This window comes from Calonectris borealis, chromosome 1 (genome assembly GCF_964195595.1).
Source record: "Calonectris borealis chromosome 1, bCalBor7.hap1.2, whole genome shotgun sequence".
NCBI classification, from domain to species: Eukaryota; Metazoa; Chordata; class Aves; order Procellariiformes; family Procellariidae; genus Calonectris; species Calonectris borealis.
Genome location: NC_134312.1, coordinates 4254511 through 4273721, shown reverse-complemented (window position 1 = coordinate 4273721; position 19211 = coordinate 4254511). Strand labels below are relative to the sequence as shown.

The following is a 19211-nucleotide window of genomic DNA, read 5'->3' as shown; positions in this document are numbered from 1 at the left end:
AAAAATATGCTGCTAGCCATTCTGCATTTTCAATATTTTAATCATTTTTATATTACGTTAAGGGCTAACCTAGAGTCTTTTCTACCAAACACAGAACTACCCACTTCTGAGAGTTTAATCTAAAAAAGACAAATCATGAGGGTGGATTTCACAAATGGATGGAAGCGAGAGACTAGAAAGAGGCCACATACTTTTCACATAAAGTCTCTTTTGGTTTGTGATTATCTGATCCCTTCTTAGTTACACAGAAATAAAAGTAATGGGAGCATATAGCGATGAGAAGACAGAGGAGGGGCGAAGAGAAAGATAAATTTGCTGCCAACAACCAGCCAAAACCTTAGAAATGCCTCTGAATACTCAAAAGCTGCTCCAGTTGTTTACATCTGTAGCTGTTTTTCAGTTTCCCCATACAGCATAGTGGGGAAAGGCAGTACATTGCTGTTTTCACCAGCACATCTAGGAAAATACCCCCTGCTACAGGGATGCTTGCTGTCGGTTGGTCTGTGTTATAGCTCCCAAAAAGCTGGATGCAGTATGACAAGCTGGTTGAAGGACGATTTTCAGAAATTATCTTCGTGGACAATGAGATCCTGCTGCAACCGGGGACGCAACTCACACTCCGACTCTCCATCTCTGCCCAGCTGTGTTTCTCTGAAGAGCTGAATTTTCAGAGAAAACTTCTTAGATATTATAACGTCCTTGGGAAGATGACTCAGGTTTTTTGCGGCTTACACTGAATGCAAAAAGCTCTCAGGCTGGCAATGAAATCTTTCACAAGATCTTGCTTTCAGCATGTCCGGAGTACAGTAATTGGAGATTGGAAGGCTTCCTTCTGCTGACTTTTTATTTCCTCATACCTCACGGCCAGATCATGGGTATTTTTTTTTCTTTTCTCTTAAGTCCATACTGATTATTCTCATTGGGAAAATGATCTCCCGTATCTCCACTCTCAGTACTGTACAGCCTTCCAAATCACTCTGAGCATCGTCTTTACACACATGACCTAAATCAAGACCTCATGTTACGTATTTTACATACTCTGTCTACTAGAGATTGTATTTTCTCCTAGGAAGAATCTCCAGCTATATGAAAGCACCTAACAACGCTAGAGTTTTAGCATGTAGAATTTCCGGATTCAGCAAGTCCATTCACTAAAATAACACACTTTACTTTTTTCAGTCCTAGATAATACCATTAAAGATTCTCTTGAAGCCTCTTGTATAAAATTCACAAGGAGCAATTCCCCAATCACTATAACCGATTTCAAATGGTGCTAGAAAATATTATTGACTCTGAACACCAAAAGAAATCAGTCATCCTCTAAAGGGGTTACTGAGATCTGCAAGGATGAAGAGTTAAGTGCTGGACGGTATTTTACATTGGAAGATCCCCAAATACTTGGTAAGTGTTAATTAATTACCTCCGTGGCATTATTCACTAAAAAATGTTATAAATATTGTTAAAATGCCTGTGAAAAGACAATGATTTACAGGGTGAAAACTGCCAAAATCATTCATTAGCTACACGCATCTTTTAATATGGTAAAGCAAATCTTGAAACATGTCAAGTTCTCCAAATTTCAGTAGCCTTGGCCAATGACACTTACCATGCGTGGTCCAACTCTCATAGTTGCTGGTGCTGGCCATTTCCATTAACTACAACTAGCATATCAGGCTATCAACTTGCAACCTGAACACTGGAAAGTTAAGTCACGGAAAATAAATCAGCATATTCAGATCTGCCAAACACACCGCAATGAAAAAGCAAACACACAGCAGGGATGCAAACAGTGCCTAGAAGTCCCAGTGCTTAAATTTAAAATTATCTGCTTTAAATTCTCTTGTGTGTTTTGTATGATATATGTACAAGGTATTTACAAAAGCAGTAAAGAACTAATAAAAATGTATCTACGTAAGGCTGAAAGAGGCTTCAAAAGTTGAAAAGAAAGTGGAGCAAATTGAGTTCCTTTCCTTGTTCCTTACCATGTTGTACAAACTAGTTGTTTGTACTAGATTTATTAGTTGGTGCATTAACGTCATCGTCTTCAATATTGCGTTGCAATTCTGTATTACACCTCTTTGCATTGTTTATGTCTTGTAAGCCCTTCTCTGTTTCCAAAGTGCTGGTTCACCACCTACGAATACTACAAACACGCCGTTGCCCAGCAGTATTACAGCAGAGTTTCTGCCTTCGAAATCGCACGCTGCATTGCTCTCCCAAGGGTGATCTGGCCATAGACCCTGCAGTCCCAGCCTACTGAGGGACTTCGTTTGGTGGTGGAGCCAACTGTAACGGCAGAAGCACGCAAAGAAGATCTTGACCTTCTCTTTCTTTTCCACGGAGGTTTCCAAGGATGCGTTTCACTGATGACGGCAGGCATTCTTCCTCCAAGAACACTGATTTCAAATGGTGCTAGACAATGAATAGTTAAATCTAAACCACCATATGAAACCAGCTTCCTGAGGGAGCTTGTTTCTAGCTGGGATGGTATTCCTGTAACAATAAATTGGAAATGCCACAGAAGGATACCTATCCATATTGGTTTTTCATCTTTATTTTTCCTATTAAATAGTTGATGCTTTTTTCTTATTCTTACCCTTGATTTGAGTCACCAAATGTTCATTTCTGTTTTCTGTTATAGTGCTACCAACAGAAAGAGAATTGCTTACAGCAATTGTGTCACCCTGAAGAATTTTGTTAGTCAAGCTTGGACAACAGGTACAAGGCTTTAATCAGGCACGAAGAACCTTCATCCTACTTTTGTTACTGTCTTCTATCAACACGTTGTGTCTGCTGAGGTCTGCCCACAGCACGACTACCACCAAACAAACCAGTAAGGGAAGCGCTGCTGCAAACTCCCTCTAGTGACAGCAAAACGACGTGTGAAAGGTCTCCTGCAAGATGTTAACGTATCTTATTTTTAACAGCGGCAGCAGAACTACCAGCGTGTGATAGAAGCTACATATTAATGCCTAAATGTTGAATATTCATTCAAAAGGTCACGCGGATAGTCTGGAAACCAGCCCACCTGTCTGCTAGCTCTCGCTGAGGTGGTATTTCCAACATCAGAGAAAAGGTGTGTGCCCGAACGCAACGCTAAGGATTGCATTAATTACGGACTATTCAGATCTGGCACTTACCACCTGGGCCCAGCGCTACTTCTAAGAAGTCTGACACAGGGTTTTTTCCTGGAAGTCTGCTACTGAAGTGTGTTCTAGACAATTTTTTCCCTTCAAACAGATGTATTTTTTTATAACCTGTCTGCAATTTCTCATCTCAGCTGGCAGAACAAACATATCCGAATGGCATCTGCAGAATAACGCCAAGCAAGCTCGAGCGTCTGCACAGACGACGAGGCTCAGCCATGCTCACGGTGATACGTTCTGGGAAGTACTCGATAGGTACATCACAGCCTCTCAGCGAGGAACAAACTACCCGAAGCAGCAGCACTGGCACAACAGGCACGGCGTGTTTCGATGGCAGGGCAGAGGGGAGGCACAATGAGGCAGCATGCCCCACGCGGGTGTAAAACAACACTGTTTTAAGGAAAACAAGCAAACGGAGTAGGCTGGGCCTCTGAAAGCGGGCAGTTGCTTCAGTTACTGGAAGAGCTCTAACTACGCCAGGCCACATCAGCGTTGGATTTATTATGCAGCTTTTCAGTCCAGAAAGCGTCTGTGTGGAGCAGAGCAGTCAGGAAGCAGCTTGGCGAGGAGCAGCAGGACTGAGCTATGCTCGCGCCCGTCTCCCCGGGCTCTGCCACGAGCGCACAGCTGCCTGGGAATCTTCCATGCGGATGCAAGAAACGCTAATGCTTTAAAATAAAGCATTAAAATAAAGCAGCTTTAAAGTGTGGGCAGGATCTAACAGTTTCCTTAAGCCATGCAAAAGCCTCAAACTTTGCCTGGCTGTAGTGTACTCAAGAACAGCGAAGCATCTTACTTTTTCCCTCCTGCAGTTTAATACACCCAGCGTGTGCTGTACCTGCCTCTGGAAGTCCTGTGAAAGCTGACTGTAGTTGATTACAACCATCATCCAAGATGAACCCATCTGTGGTCTCCTAAGGACAGCCAAATATTCTCAAACTCCTCCTCTTCAGGGAGCAGGAAACCATATAAAATAACCTATCTAATTACATCTGTTTCTAAGGTTTCATCACCTCCAGAGACGTCTCTCTCTCTTAATTTACCACAATGATAACAAAACCAACTAGTTTAGACTAGAAACGTAACTTCTAGATGGCTCAAGATAGAGAAATCTCAAATTAGTGTGGACAGTTCCCACGAGGGTTTCTGTCAACAGCATAGCTAATACACTCCTCTCCAAGAAAATCTTCATGAGAAGTCCAAGAAACCTGAGATCCATCTGTGAAACTAGGAAAGCAATGACACTTCACAACCATTATCTTTCCTGGACAAGGCACGGCTAAATCATGCTATAGCGTCTTTTCCCGTACAGTTGCATTCGTGACGTACATGGGATTTGAAGCTGAGGTTCAGCTGCGTGGCTCTGTCTTTACCACTAGCTCTAGAACGGGTGCAGACCACAGCATCTCCATCTGACTACCCAAAGAGCACATTTTTCCACTTAATATAATTTGCACTTTTGAAGAAAGCATCTTTCAAAACTTGTAGTAACTCTGTATGTTTCTAGAACACAGATAATGAGAAACACTCTTGCATTAGGGCTGTAAACTGTCATTTCTAAATTGGAAAAAGAAATGAACTGCAGATACAGAGATACTGTACTTCTCGAAGATGCCTCCTTCTAATTAGGTCCTGCAAGTTTTAAAACATTTTCAGGTCTTGTACTGTTCTGTCCTTCCTAGATTTAACGATGAGAAAAGCTGAGAGCAATTTTCTCATTTAACTGGAAAGGAAGAAGAGGAACAGACGAGATAATGTCTTTACATTTATGTATCTACTTAGCAGAGAAGCAAGAGCTTGGAAAATAGGAAGAGCAAACCCAGAATTCATAGATCTAGATAAAAATTTCAGATGGAAGTTTCTGATTACATTTTTGTTTCTGTAGTTAGAAACTAACACTGTTCTGTAATCTTCCAGAGAAAATTAAGGGAATGACATGTCAGCGACTTAAACCCTGATCTTAAATACTTCAGAATTCACGTGACTTTATTTGACATCAATGGGATTACTTACACGAGTAAAATTTTGTCTGCCATTAAACCATTGCAAAACTAGAGTTTACGATGGCTTTGTTTTGAGGTTGAATAATTCTAGTAGTTTAGCTTTCAGGTGGTGTAGCTGCACTGAAACACCTACCAGGTAACCCCCTCTCTTCCAGTGATGAATTCCTGTAGTTAAGCACTCGGAATAATATGTGAACTGTGATCCCATTTTTGACTGCAAATGACAACTGTGGGCACTTTATCACATGAATCCAGGGATAATCAGAGAGATCATCTACTGGGAGCGACCTGAAAAGACTTCCAACTGGACGAATGATCCTATAGAGGAAATTCGTAAAAAATAAGGCTTATTGCTTCCTTGCCATGCTCTGCTGTAACAGGAACTGTGTAAATGGATTTTGTTAGAGCTTTACTTATGACAGCTTTACGATCCATCTATGACAGGCTGAAAGACCGAGTCAGCCTGTAATTTGCAGACAATAGCCTGCGAGTACGTTATGTCTGACACACTGCTCAACTTATTGTAACTTTTTAAATCCCCTTTTTTTTTTTTTAATAAAATGTGGAGCCAAGGAAAGATGACAGATTGACAACTCTGGAGAAAGCCTCTGTTCACGGAACAGCTATAGCATGGGAAGCAATTGTGCGAACTTCCTACTGAATGCTTGGCCATGTATCTCATTTATGAGCTGCTGCAGATACCCTATGGCATGATGAAGATCGAGGAACCATTGAGAAATTGTCAGCTGAAAAACCAATTAATACTAACTACAGTGAGGAAGAACTGCCTACTAAGACAGAAATTGAGACTGTGAAGTCAGTTACAGATGTCTTCAAGGGATTTTTTTTTTGGTCATTTTCAACGTGAACTTAAACCACAGCTATTGGGGAAAAGCTGCTTCATCTTTTATTTTGTTGCACCATCAATCCCCCGGCGTTTTCACCACCAGCTTAATGAATTCCAACTATCAAGAGAGCTCATCCGCTATGTAATTTGTCTTTTTTTGTTCCCTTCACTAAACAAGCAGGAAAAATGTTTTTAATTTGCAAGGCTGAATAAATACCTACTGTGTTTGCCAAGACTTTATTGACATTCATGGCTGTCCACAAAGCTGACTGACTTCTCACAGAGATGGTTTATCTCCTCAAGAAAAAAACCTGCCCAAGCAAGATGATGTTAATCTTTCTTAATAAAATAAAACAAAATGAAAAGCAGTAGTTCAATAAATATTACTGTGGCCTAGTAAAACCCCTTCATCCAGGATATGGTCCCAGAGCAGATTTTCGTTGACAGCAAGATCACTTAACGCTGGGACACCCTCCAGCGCTTACTGCTGCCTCTGATGCTGCAGTTCATGTCACCTTCAGTTGTACCGATACAACTGCCTGCAGGCCATGCTATAAACAAGTTCACTCAAATGATTTAATTCGAAGGGGGGGGGGGGAAAAAAGTGCTTCTTTTCTTGACTGCAGTATTTTAAGTCATCTGGTTTTCCGCACGGTCAGGAAAGAGATGGCACTGCATTGCTGCTGAGCTGGAAATGAATGGCTGGGGGTAAGCAGAAACTTATTAAGCTGGCACTAGCAAAAGACATGAACTGTGGAATTACACCTTGGATAGCATCAAATCCCATCTCCCTTGCTCAGCTGGTCATGAGGAGTTGAGATGAGTTTCAGCCTGCAATGAAACACAGTTCTTGAACTTTCACAAGAAAAATCAATACAGCAAAGTTTGAGGTTCTCACTCAAGTTTTACTAGTTTTTTATACAAGGTCCAGCTTCCCCTCTTGGCCTGCTGCCTAAATTTTTCAATTTAAATTTTTCTTGCTGAACAATTTTGTTATCTTAAAATTGGCAATGTGCAAGAAACAATCAAAGCCTCCACAGCTGGAATTTAATATGACCAGACGGTCTGCGCTGGCTTGACATAAACAGGTAAGCAGAAAAGGCATTTGGGTCATTTGGGGGAGGAAACTAGTGACATGACAAACCATTACTGTCAAAATTCCCTATATTGATGACAGTACTTCACGTATCTCACTTTCCTTCCTGTGCTTTGGTTAGCTGTACTGAGAAGAGCTATCAAGTAAGCTATCTGGGGAACTTTCCTCTTGAACAAGCAAACAGCCCTCAAATAAAGACCATTATTTCCCACTAGTGTAACATTTCATACCTGTTATGTATGCACAATACATTTATCTTTTTGATTTCAGAAGCTTCTCAAAGCTTCTAACAGGAAAGGTCCAATGGCTGATGCTGCACGGTATTTACGGTATCAGCCGATACCAAGGAGGGATGCAGATGCGCTATGCCTCAGAAAAAACAGCCTCCGCCATGTACAATTTTCTCCGCGTATTTTTGAAGCAATTCATTATTGACAGGTTTGTCCTCAGAATCTGGAAACAAAAGAAATACCAGAAGCTGTTTGAATTAGTCCCCTCTGTGTTGTTCTTCAAACGGATAAATTAAAATGCAACTTCATAATCATTCTTCTCTTCCTCCAGCCTCTTACACAGGCTTTTAGACAAGTTACTGCTCCTCGAAATCTGAACTTACGTGAGTGTATTTACAGTCAAAGCAGGCAATCAAGGTTTACCACTAACCCCATCACTAGAATACAGGTATCATGTTCCCTATGGAAGGAGTCATTTTTGATTGGAGCTTCATCGAAAGAAGTCGTCGTCTCTGTTTCACACAGAAGTATGTGTGTAGACACTCCTTGTAAGATGTATCTAAATTGGTCTACAAACCTGCTCATAGATTAGCTCCAGTCCACCTACACGCTGAGTCCATGGTGTGCCCCCATGCCACGGGGAAATAATTCCTTGTGGAGGAAGGATCGGTAAATAGCAGGTGCCAGTGAATCACCTCCTGCGTAGAGCAATATCCTTGATGTACAAATTGTCTCAGATTTACTCTGAATTCTGTTTTGAAACTTCTTCAGGCTGATTTTGGGGATTATTAGGGAACAGAAATCCTAAAAATACCGAAGCAGGCTTATCAAGTTGGGGGAAAAACAGTAAGATGTTTTTGTGACAAAGGCTTTAGTATATGAATTATGCATTACCAAAAACTGACTTCAATTCGTATGGGAGGAGGGAGATTTCTGTGCATCCAAATTCAAGCACAACGGGCACAAGCTGCACTGCAGGGAATTATATGCAGCCCTGTACAAACATTACCAATTTGAGTATCTCACGCTCCTTTTTGCCTGAGTATTATTTTGCGTTATTTGCGAGAATTTGAGGCAGAAAACAGCGAAATAACCTGCTAACTGCTTGAAATCAGTAATCACCAAATTCCGAAAGGGCTACTGAAACCATACGGAAGCAGGAATAGTCTGGCTTCAGCCTCGCCACTCTATTTCTGTCCATGTTCCCATCCTGTGCCTATCACCATAGCAGCTGACTGCTCTTCTGTCAAACAGCAATCTTCGGGGCAACAGAGGCAGGAATATAGGGGTTTTTTTCTCCCCAAGGGCATCATGATTTGCTGGAGAAAAGCAGCAGATGTTATACTTCAGAAATCGGACAGGACGGCCATAATGAACAACGTAATTCCCTGTTGTTTTCAAAGGTATGTTAACGAAGGTATGTTAACGAAGGAGCCACCCACAACAAAACTGCTGCTTGTCCGTATCTTTACATTATAAAAACAGTTTTTTCATTCCCGCTGCCATCTTACATATGCAGAAGTATCTCATTGGGATTTGGGAGAAAACCAATGATCGGGGGGGGGGGCGAGATTTCTGCAGCTTAAAACATTTCTTCTGACTTAAAGCTTTTGGAATCTGAAGAGCAATAAGTATCATTTTTAGAAGCCACCCTGGCAATGTAGCTGTTATATAAGTTTCAATAGAAGCGCTAATCCCAGTGCTGAACAGAAATGCCCCTGTCATGAAGCACTCAAAAACTACACCTACTGTTTATATTCTTGTGCCGTGCATTGTATCGCATCCACTTACGTCTTTACAAAGTGAGCTCTTAGAACCAGGCGCTCGTAACTTTTATGCCCCTCGCTTATCTTCAGCACTGGATTCATTTACATTGCTACATAAATGACGATGCTAGTTTGTCTGTTAAAGGATGAAAGGTGAAATCCTGGAAAGAACTGCTTTTACGTATCTTTTAAAAATAACAATAAACACACATGAAAACTTTTATTGTTCTGTATTTTTTTCTGGTATAATACAAACCCAAATTCTAACAGACTCCACGATTACTGAAGAGGAAGTAAAATTAAAATCATCACACAGAAAAAAAGATAGCAATTAAGAGGGATAGGAAATTCAATCAGACCACTCCAAGTGTGATTGTTTTTAACCCCAACTGAATTCCCACGCCTGACAAACAGACTGCAGAGGATCTTTTAGCTGAAGACAAATATTCTTTACTCCTCCCATCATGTATGACACTGCAAAAAAAACCAAAACCCAAGCCAGAAATATTTTCAGAGCAAAGCAAACCACCTTTGAACCCTTCTTTGTTATACTGAAGAAGCAAAGAAACAGAAAATCGAATTTTTGAAGATATCCGCTTCCCACAGACTGGTGCTGCACAGCGACAAACACAATATATGCCCGATACATTTACGCTACATACTTCACAGCAGGAAACACAACCAATGCAGAGAACATATTCTATCAATTTACTGGAAACAGAAATTAGTTACCTTTCAGTTTGTACATATTTATAAATAGGTTTTCCCTCAAACATGTTCCTCCTTTGGCATATGCAAGGCGCTCTCATGAGATCAGCACCTGGAATTTATAAAATGGTTTATTTAAATGCGTGTTTGCTTTTCCCCTTTAGCTTCCCCTTATAAAAGCAGAAAAAGGTCACACGGCTACGGTACTTTTTTACCATTTTCATTCCATTTTGGATTCCCTTGTTTTATTACAGAATGAAAGAGCGTTCCAGAAACACAGCCGGTCGACACTTGCCACCGCTGCAGGGGAGGCCAGCGCAGCAGCTCCCTGGGCTGCTGCCAGGGCTAGCGTCCCAGAGCCACGAGCCACGCAGACCCTCCAGGAACTGCCCACCTCCTCGACCGCCAAAGCAACACAACCACCCCGCCGTTACACATTCCCCTCCATTTCTGCATCTTTTTGGTTAGGCCAGGCTATGCCACCTAATTCAAGAGCTTGTTTCTTCTGGCTTTGAAGAAAAAGGGACAACAGATTTACCTAAAGATTTTAGGGACTGATCGATGGCCTGTAAGTTGTGCTAGAGACTGGAAGAGCCAAGGGATGAGAGGATCTTCACTGCGTGCTGAACAAGGATGCTTCTTTGTCATCTGGATCAACCAGCGAGCATCTGGCAGCGCTGGAATTGATTACATCTGCCCGACCATGCACAGCTTTGAGTATTTACTAATCCTTACTCCTGAATCCCTTTTACTACTCAGTTCATGTATTTGACTACTGTTACAGGATAAAATACATCATCAGGATAAAAACAGACATTGTGCTTCAAGAATAAATACTGATGCTGGCATACGCCACAAAAATTACAGAACTAATTAGAGGACCACAACATAATGCTCCACATATTAAACACAGACAAGCAAGAGATGGGGAAAAGTGGCTGTTGTATTTTGAAAGAATTATGTTTTGCGGAGCAGTTTTTGCTTTACTCTACTACAGCTACTGAACAACTTCAGTTGCATTAGAAAAATACGTCCCTATCTATCAGAAAAACATAACATACATATATCCATTTTGCTGCAACTTACTTGTGATCTTATTAGTCTCCTCCCCGTATTTGGCTCCATCTTTTGAAGCTATAAACGAGGTCAGCATCTCATAGTTTGAGCATCAAAACACGGAAGGCTTAAGTTCTGTTTCTAGTGTGACTTTCTTTGGGACTCGAGACACTCAGTTCATGTAGATTTTGAAGCTATGTAGGTATTTACCTTCCCAGCGATTTCCAAGGGAGGCACTGTAAAGTACTGTAGCAGGGCAGAGTCCCTGTCATGGACCAAGACACACCGATCTTGGAGCTTCATATGAACAGAATAAAAGGAGTTTGGTTTCTAGTTTACTGCTTGAGGCAAGGAAGAGTGAAGACACATAAAAAAAGAGGAACCATAAGGAATAATGAGACAATAAAACCTGATACAAAGGCAAATTAACAGCCTGATGGCCTATCTACTCTAGGGATCATCGGAAGGTACAAAGAGGCTTGAAGAAAAAGGTATTTTTGTGGCATTTACAAAGGGTTGGCATGGGAGAAAGCTCCTTTCTGTTGAAACTGTACTGAGCTGCAGCCAACTGCTATCAATTCACATGGGCGCAAATCAGGCAAACATCTCGGGAGAGAAAGAAAATGATGCACAGAGGTGCAGATCTGTAACTTGACTGCACAGAGACAGTCATCAAATATATGTTTGCAGAGGAAATCTGGAAAGGAGAAGATGCAGAATGTGCACAGAGAGAATGTCATTGTGTACATTAAGAATATGATTAAGAAAGATCACAAAAAACCCCAGAATTGTAGACATCCAGTCAGGATGGAGCTGGACAACATGACTGATGGTGTTGAATGTCTGACCAGTGAAAAAAGGTAAGGATGAAGAACTAGCGCTAATATTTGGGTAAGAAAAAGCAACTAGAAACTTCAAAGTTTCAAATGAATTCAAGAGGCAGACGTCAGCCTGGAAGTGGTGTAGGACGGAATCAGAAAGGACAACCCCAAATTGCAAATGACTGGTGTAACTTCCTACTTCTAAAAATGTGGCCATTACTAGACTAATCAAAACTAAAACCAAAGAAAGCCTAATGACTTAGTGAAGAAGAGAGTTAGCTCTTTATTCTGCTGGCATTCAAGTTCTCCTATTTGTAACTGTCATGATTAAATTAATTCATCAATTAGTAAATGAGTTCAGTTAGTTCACGGCACGTAATTAATTTATTCTACTCTGTTAACAGGCACATCCTAATATCACTTTGTAGTATTTTGCAAATTTGATTTAATTTATTAGACACAAGGAGAAAAGGGGAACTTGAAGGCAGAAATCAAAATTGTAACAAAGACAGATACAAAACTTACTGAGATAACGCACAACGTGAATAGCAGTAAGCACCTGCCAGCAAGGCCCCTTCCCTGCTCAGCAGAATGCTGACCATTCCGCATTAACTGTTTCACGGTTAAAACAGCTCTGAGACGATGGGTGCAGGAACGCGGCAGCTGCCAGCCCACGATGGTGCCCCCACAGCCACTTCCCTGCAGTTGGACTGGGTTTTCATTCCCTTTCAGTCCCTTGCAAATAAGAGATTCATTTTTCACGGAACTACTTTGGATTTCTTTGTGGTTTTAATACTGGCCAAGGAAATTCACTCAAGGTTATCCCCACAATTGTCTACTGTAGCAACTGTGACGGTTAGAAGGATAAAACGGTCAAAGTGATGACTGGGTAAGTAAGTATGTGCCATGTAATGCCAGCTGCAAAGGTCCCGACAAAATGAGGTTTAAGAAAAAAAGAAGAGGAGAGTCTTTAAATGTAAAGATAGTCATTTGAATGCAGTATGTACATACATCCGCACACCAAAGTCCAAGGGTAAGGCAGGAGCCAGAAGAGCTCTGAAGGGTGTGGGATGGTGGTGTCAGGCAGCACGTGCAGAATTGCACAGGCACCAGTGCGAAGATGGGAGCAGCACCCTGTTAGGCACGATCTGCCTCTCAGCAACGCTGACTCTTTTAGCAGCTTCCTTTCGGCACGGAGAGAAAAAAAGCAAAGGACACACACTTGGCCGAGAAGGGAGATCAGCTGAACCATGATAACGTTAATAGACTACTATTAAACCATCATTAACAGGAAAATTAAGTTAGGTTTCTATTAATAACAAGCCAAAAAATTTTTTCCTGTATCAGCGCAACACACACACGACGGGAGCTTTGGGGAGCCCAGTCTTCCTGCTCAGTGGGTGACGCAGCACTGAGCAGCAAGACACTGCTGTCTCTGCAGACGGGTGCCCGTCGAGTGCCCCTTGCCACGAGAGTGGGAGGCTGCAGGCATCAGCCACATGGTCTGTCTTTGTTCGGCCTATATTTTGGCAGAATTTAGGTGCCTGGAGTCTGGAGTGGTAAAACTCTCTACTCAATAGCTGCCTGGGCATCAGCACATGCCATATGAGAGCCTGATATTACCTGCTGAGGGAACCTGCTTCTCACCTAGACTCTGCTGCGATCCATTTTACAAAAAGTGGCCTGAACACCATGTAAGTCCCCTGAAAGAGCCCAAAACCCACCAAAATCCATGCCAACCCCAGAGCTCTTTCCAGAACAAGGCTACACAGGAGCACTGGTGCTCACTACCTTCACTGGAGTCTGGACACTGAAGCACCCACCCAGAAAGCAGGAGAGCCCCTTTTTATGTCTTCTGAGCCTTCAGATTCATGCTATCCTGGAAAACTGAAGCAGTACAGATCCAACATGCAAGGCTGAACACCTCTCTGCAATGGCTGTGCTGCTCCTGGTACCCGAACAGGCTCTTTCAGAGATAACCTGAGCATCCCCATGCTCGCTGCCACATATGCGTGCCCTCAGAATGATTGATGCCCAAATCCCGGTCTAATGCATCACAAACAAGGTCCCTCTGAAGTGCCTCCCACTATCCTGGTTATTTTGATGCTAAAATAATGAGAATTACATCACGTGCACACCCCTGTCATCTTTGTAATACCAGAAGCATTCCCCCAGCCATTTCAGTCTCATTCTGTCCCGTTCCCACCCTGCTGAAAACTGAGCTCTACTCTGTGATCCAACACTTTTTCATAGCAGATGTAGGAAGTATTTCCTAATTCTGGCCCCGGCAGTGAGTTCCACACCCAAGGGCAAAAATCCAGCATGGAGACATAAACTGGGCATCTATGTGCTTTAAAAAAAAAAGCTTTAAAAAACCAGCTCAATACTGGGTATTTCAAAAAGGAGTGTATGTTGCATGTGCAAGGGGACACAGATAAGCATCTCTCTGATCTGAGGCTTAAAATACACAACCTTTGCTGTGCTACTTCTGTATTTCCATAGAAAATTGGTAATATTCTGGGAAAAAGAAGAATGATTTAAAAGAACTTTGGAAGTGCTTACATGGGTAATGCACAGAGAAAACAAAATTGATTCAGACTACAGTATAGCACTGAAATAAAACAAGGAATGACTATGATTACGTTTGAGGTACTATAATTTAAGACAAACTGTAGCAGAACTGTTAATTCTATCACTAATCATTACATCACACTTTACAAACTCCTTACAGATTTCCCTCCTAACGGTCCCTGCCTTTATCTGCATTTTTTGCAGAAGAAATTACAGTAACTTACGCTAGGAGGGAGTAATTGTGTCTGGGGTTGGTGAGGAATATGTTCACTTGCATTTCCAGACTGGAGCAGTCCTTACTGTACTCTCTAAAACAACAAACTGAAACAGCACTCATCCAGCTTTCAAGGGCCATAAAAATTATATTAGGTTTCCAGTTAACATGAGGATAATCTGTATCCTGTATGGATGTGACAGGATAGGTTAAGATACCTAAAATAACTGAAGTAAATGTGCAAATTGCACTGTACAGACGTATAAAATAATGCAGACACAAAGCAGGAAGTCAGAAGTCTGACAGACATGGGAATACAGATTATGAAACTGTGAAAATTCATTTAAAAAGCTGTATAATTAAGCCCACACAACAAGTACTTCTTTTTCTTCTCCTTAAGTATATCTCCCTCACTTCAAGTGTCAATATTACTAATGTATTGCCTTGTACCATTGCCCATGAGTAAGAAAACCTTTCTTTAAATCTCATCTCTTTAGGAGAGGTCCAGTACCTCAGTTCCAGCCACTTTTGGATGGAAGGGAATGGAGGGGAAGGATTGGCTACAATGCCCCCATCAAACCAATCTTTTTTCTCCCCAAATCCGTAGTACCGCATCCTAAAAGAGAGCTGCTGAGCATGACTTCTGCATCACTTCTCTGAATCCCCGCCAGCGCTATCTGCTCTTTGAAACACCCTGCAGAGAAGATTTTCAACACACCGTGAGTCCTGCACGACTCTGCCTCTGACCCCGTTAGGGACTCCTGAGCAATGGGCTTTATCTCATTAATTCAGTGGTTTTTAGGAAACTACTTTTTCCTGCCAGTTTTTAAACCCAGAGGAATTTTCTAGATGTGCAGTGACAGTGCATGAGTAATAGCTCCCTCATTAAACTACCAGGGAGTCATAAAACAAAACAAATTGTTCAGCTTCCCAGTGTTTTTCCGATTTGCTTTCCCTTTCCAAGCCCTGTAGTGCTCACAAACATCCAAACTATCTAAGTGACGTCATTTATAGTCAGAATCCTTAAAGGAAACAACATGTCCTTAGCATGTTGCTCAATCCTCTGGTATTCTTGCAGTCATTTATTTTTGCCCCGGGGTAGTTTCAAGTTGTTTTATTTTTTAAATCAAGAGCTAGTTGTGCCCATCTGAAACGTATGCCTCCGAAGCCCGCCATCAAAAGCTGGTCTGGCACGAGAGAAGGAGCCGCGCTACATTTGCTGCTGCCTGGCAGTCCTCGGTACGTCTCTTGTCTTCATGCCAAACGCTCCGTGTGCCCACGGCCGAAAAGCAGGGTGGTGCAGTGCGGGAAGCCGTAAAGATGTGAAAGACAAGAACAAACCCTGCTCTCCCACGGCAGGGCTTTGCATCTGCTGCTGCAGCAGCCACGGTTGCTGTTCCTCCTGCGCTTGAAAAATGGTCCTCCGCAGGGAAACACTCGTTAAGAAATCACTCTGCACCTCTTCTAAACAGAAGCGGGTAGCTGTGTTTCTGGAGTGCCTTTGATGTTGGTAGGTAGCAGGTTCTTTACCTCATTTTGAAATCCGGGAATCAAACCATACAACATATAGTCCGACGATTCAAGGAGTACTTTACAAGGCCACAACTTCTACAGTAGTTTGTGTGAATGAGAGAAAAGACTCAGGTCTCCTGCGTATCTTTTCAAGATGAAGAAGCTTGTACTCAGTGCCGATACAGACGTACCTTCCTACCCAACATGATAACCACGATTTCAGAAACTAAATCCTATGAACGTCTTTTTGTATCCGCCGCCAGCACGCAGAGTATCTTGTACAGTAACTCAGATATGGAGCATGTGCACAGCGAAGATGAGAACAGTCCCACATTTTTAAAAACAGAAGGAGAAAAAGCAACAAAACAGAACAAGATATCAAACTCAACCCTGGGAGATTAAAGGTTTGAGAATATTTGCATTTAACATATATTTTCATAAGATTGCAGAAATGCTAACTACCTACCATAGTTTTCAGAACAATCCTTTAAGATGCACTTGTAATCCCCACGTTACAGATAGCAAAGGAAGGACTGAATAAAGTCGGTGTAAGGTGATCCGAGTTCAGCGTTCAGTGTTTTTACTGAAAAATGTGGCTCACTTCAGGAAAACTTCCGCTCCTTTTGCCTAAACAAAATCTGGGAAGCCACAGAATGAAAACCATTTCAGACAGCCCTAACATCTCACATCACTGAGATCTGAATTCTGCCTTTTAATGAGCAGCAGAAAGCAAAGGAATGAGATAAACTGGGAGCTCCAGACCACGGTTCCCAACGCACTTGGCAAAGTGGTGAGGAGATGCATTAAACGTACCAAGCTCATTGACCTCGCAGATTTCTCCAGGCCAGGGCTAGAAAACAAAACAGCTGAAGCTTATTCCATTGCAGAGGGAACTGCTGGCACCCTGCTCTCTGTCTATCTCCAAGTCAATGGTTTTGATACTGAGGAAGAATCAGCAGCTTTAAATACACATCTGAGACAAAAAAGTAGAGTGATTAAAGTCAGTGAGAGACTGCTTGAGCAGAAGTTGAGCAGAGACCCCAGCCCAGAGCCTCAGGGATGTTCAAGAGCCTCACTGCTAATGATTTCCCTGGGAGTGAGGTATTCAAACACCTCTAAGGACACAGGTTGTCAGAATTTGCCTCTTTACATTGCTATATGATTGGCAACAAAGGTGGGAACAACTTGCCAGCTTAGCTTGTCACATCACCCTTATGAAAGAATGCGGAGGTACCCATGAGAAATGAGGATTTTCGTCAGGAGTGAAATACGTAGCAGACGTAGCAGACACAGTGGCAGATGGCACTGGATGAATTGAAATGGAATTGAAAAGTTCAGGGTATTTTAGAGAAGGTTCATGTAAGACTAAACAAGGTAACAGCTTAAAAAAATACAGAATAGTGAAGAGAGACCAAAAAAGTACTCCTATTCATCCTTCTCCTGACATACGGAGATGTTCAATGAACTAAACAGATTACAAATATTTAGGCATTTATATTACTGTCACAATGGAATACTGACTGGTCCCAATACACTGGCACCTGCACAAACACAAATAAAGCCACCATTGCCCTGAACGTTCGCAGTCCAAAGGGTGAGGGAATACTCTCTTTGCATTTGTTTAAACGCAAAGCACAGATGAAGCGTGGACCTCACAAGAATATGCCAAAGCCAAGACCTGTAAAGGGTTAAAAAATCAAGTCTTTGGACAGATAATGAAAACATCCAAGATTATTAGATTAGTTAGTATGAAAGAGGAGGAATAACCCCTTGAATCTTTGGTGAATGTCCTCTATAAGGACTCCATCACCGCTCCCTAGGTCTTCGGTACTGGCTGCTGTTCGAGCCGTTACTGGAGCAGACAGATCACAGGTCTGAGACTCTGCCGGTCCCCTGCTCCTAAGATATAACTCAGCTCTGCAGCTTAACGTTTCAGAAACAAGCACGCTACTGAAACAGAGTTGGACAGCGTTTCCAAAGCTGCAGGGCCCATCAGGCCTGCTGATAGCTCCTCGTTAAAAAAAGCAACAAGACACAAAAACCCCACCTCTTTTCCAGGCAGTGAATGACACTAGCATGAGACTGACAACTTTCTGGATGAGGTCACCTCCGTTTCCCTTCAGAAATGAAGCTAGCAAGTACAATTAACAATAATTAAAAACTCCTTTCACAAAGGGACACTATACTTTTATTATCTGTTGAAGCCTAATCAAAAGCATCACAATGGGCTTGTTGATTTTTTTTTTTTTAAAAAACCAAGATACAATAAAAGTCAGAAAGAAACCAGCAATTAAGAACAGAAACCCAATTTTCTTCAGTGCTGTAGTATTTTGTCCCCTACTTCCCTAAAAGAATAACTCACTACTTACTAGTTAACCACTGCAAAAGATAACCAAAAATTCTAATTTACAAAAAAAAATGCTTGATGGGTAAATAAAAGTGCTTATGACACTGAAGTTTATATGGAAAGTGTAAGCAATAAGCTGTAATCACACTCAGGGAAAGTTATTGGCTTTAGGTCTAATGATTTTCTTCTGCACAGGGGTCCAGCTGCATAAAAATATTAAATTTCTTTGCATCCCAATTTACTATTACAAATTCAGAGATGTTCACTGCAAGAATGTGAACTGGTTTGTATTTCAAACTATTTATTATTCACATTTATTTCACCTTATGTGTCAGAGGAAAAAGAACAGTGGTCTAATCACTAGAGATCCAGTAGCTCCTGGATAGCATTTCGGCCCACCAAATATAAATGTCTGCTGCTGGGTGAGCAGAATCGCTCTCTAGACTTCAGTGATAAATTGCACCTCCGGCAATTACACCAGGAGCTTGGACACTTATGCAAAGATTTAGTTGCCTAAACACAGCACCTTTGCCTCCTGTCATTTTAGGTGATGTACAGTGTCCTGCCTGGCCCACGTAAAACTCCCACAAAACTCGTGTTGTACCTGCAGCCCTATGAGTATGTCCCAGATAACTTCAGGTGTCTCAAAGGCACCAGACACTAACGTGCAGGCAACGGAATCCTATCCTTGTGCACTTGCGGACATGTATGTGCACATATATTACGCTGTCTGGTCTTTGTATCAGAGCCAAATCCCACCCATGTATTCTGCTGCACATCTACAGTGTAGTAATAATTTTAAGAACTCCTTAAAATATTTTTATTTTTGTTGTGGACATTAAAGGTCCCACTGCTCTTTATCAGGAAAGATATTGTGATATTGGTGTCTCTACC

General features: G+C 41.9%; 1 protein-coding gene across 5 annotated transcripts in view; it reads right to left on the bottom strand.

The window, feature by feature from the left end:
- Nucleotides 1–19211, bottom strand: part of LOC142079164 (endonuclease domain-containing 1 protein-like) — a 176940-nt gene that overhangs the window by 47661 nt on the left and 110068 nt on the right. Inside the window, exons 6-9 of one of the 5 annotated variants that reach the window (XR_012672536.1) lie at nt 9821–9908; nt 7900–9224; nt 7323–7545; nt 2141–6827 (exon numbers count right to left, since the gene is read on the bottom strand). The exons of 3 other annotated variants lie outside the window; for them this stretch is intronic. The gene's annotated coding sequence lies outside the window, so the exon portion shown is untranslated. One more of the 5 variants, XR_012672563.1, reaches the window with a different exon arrangement.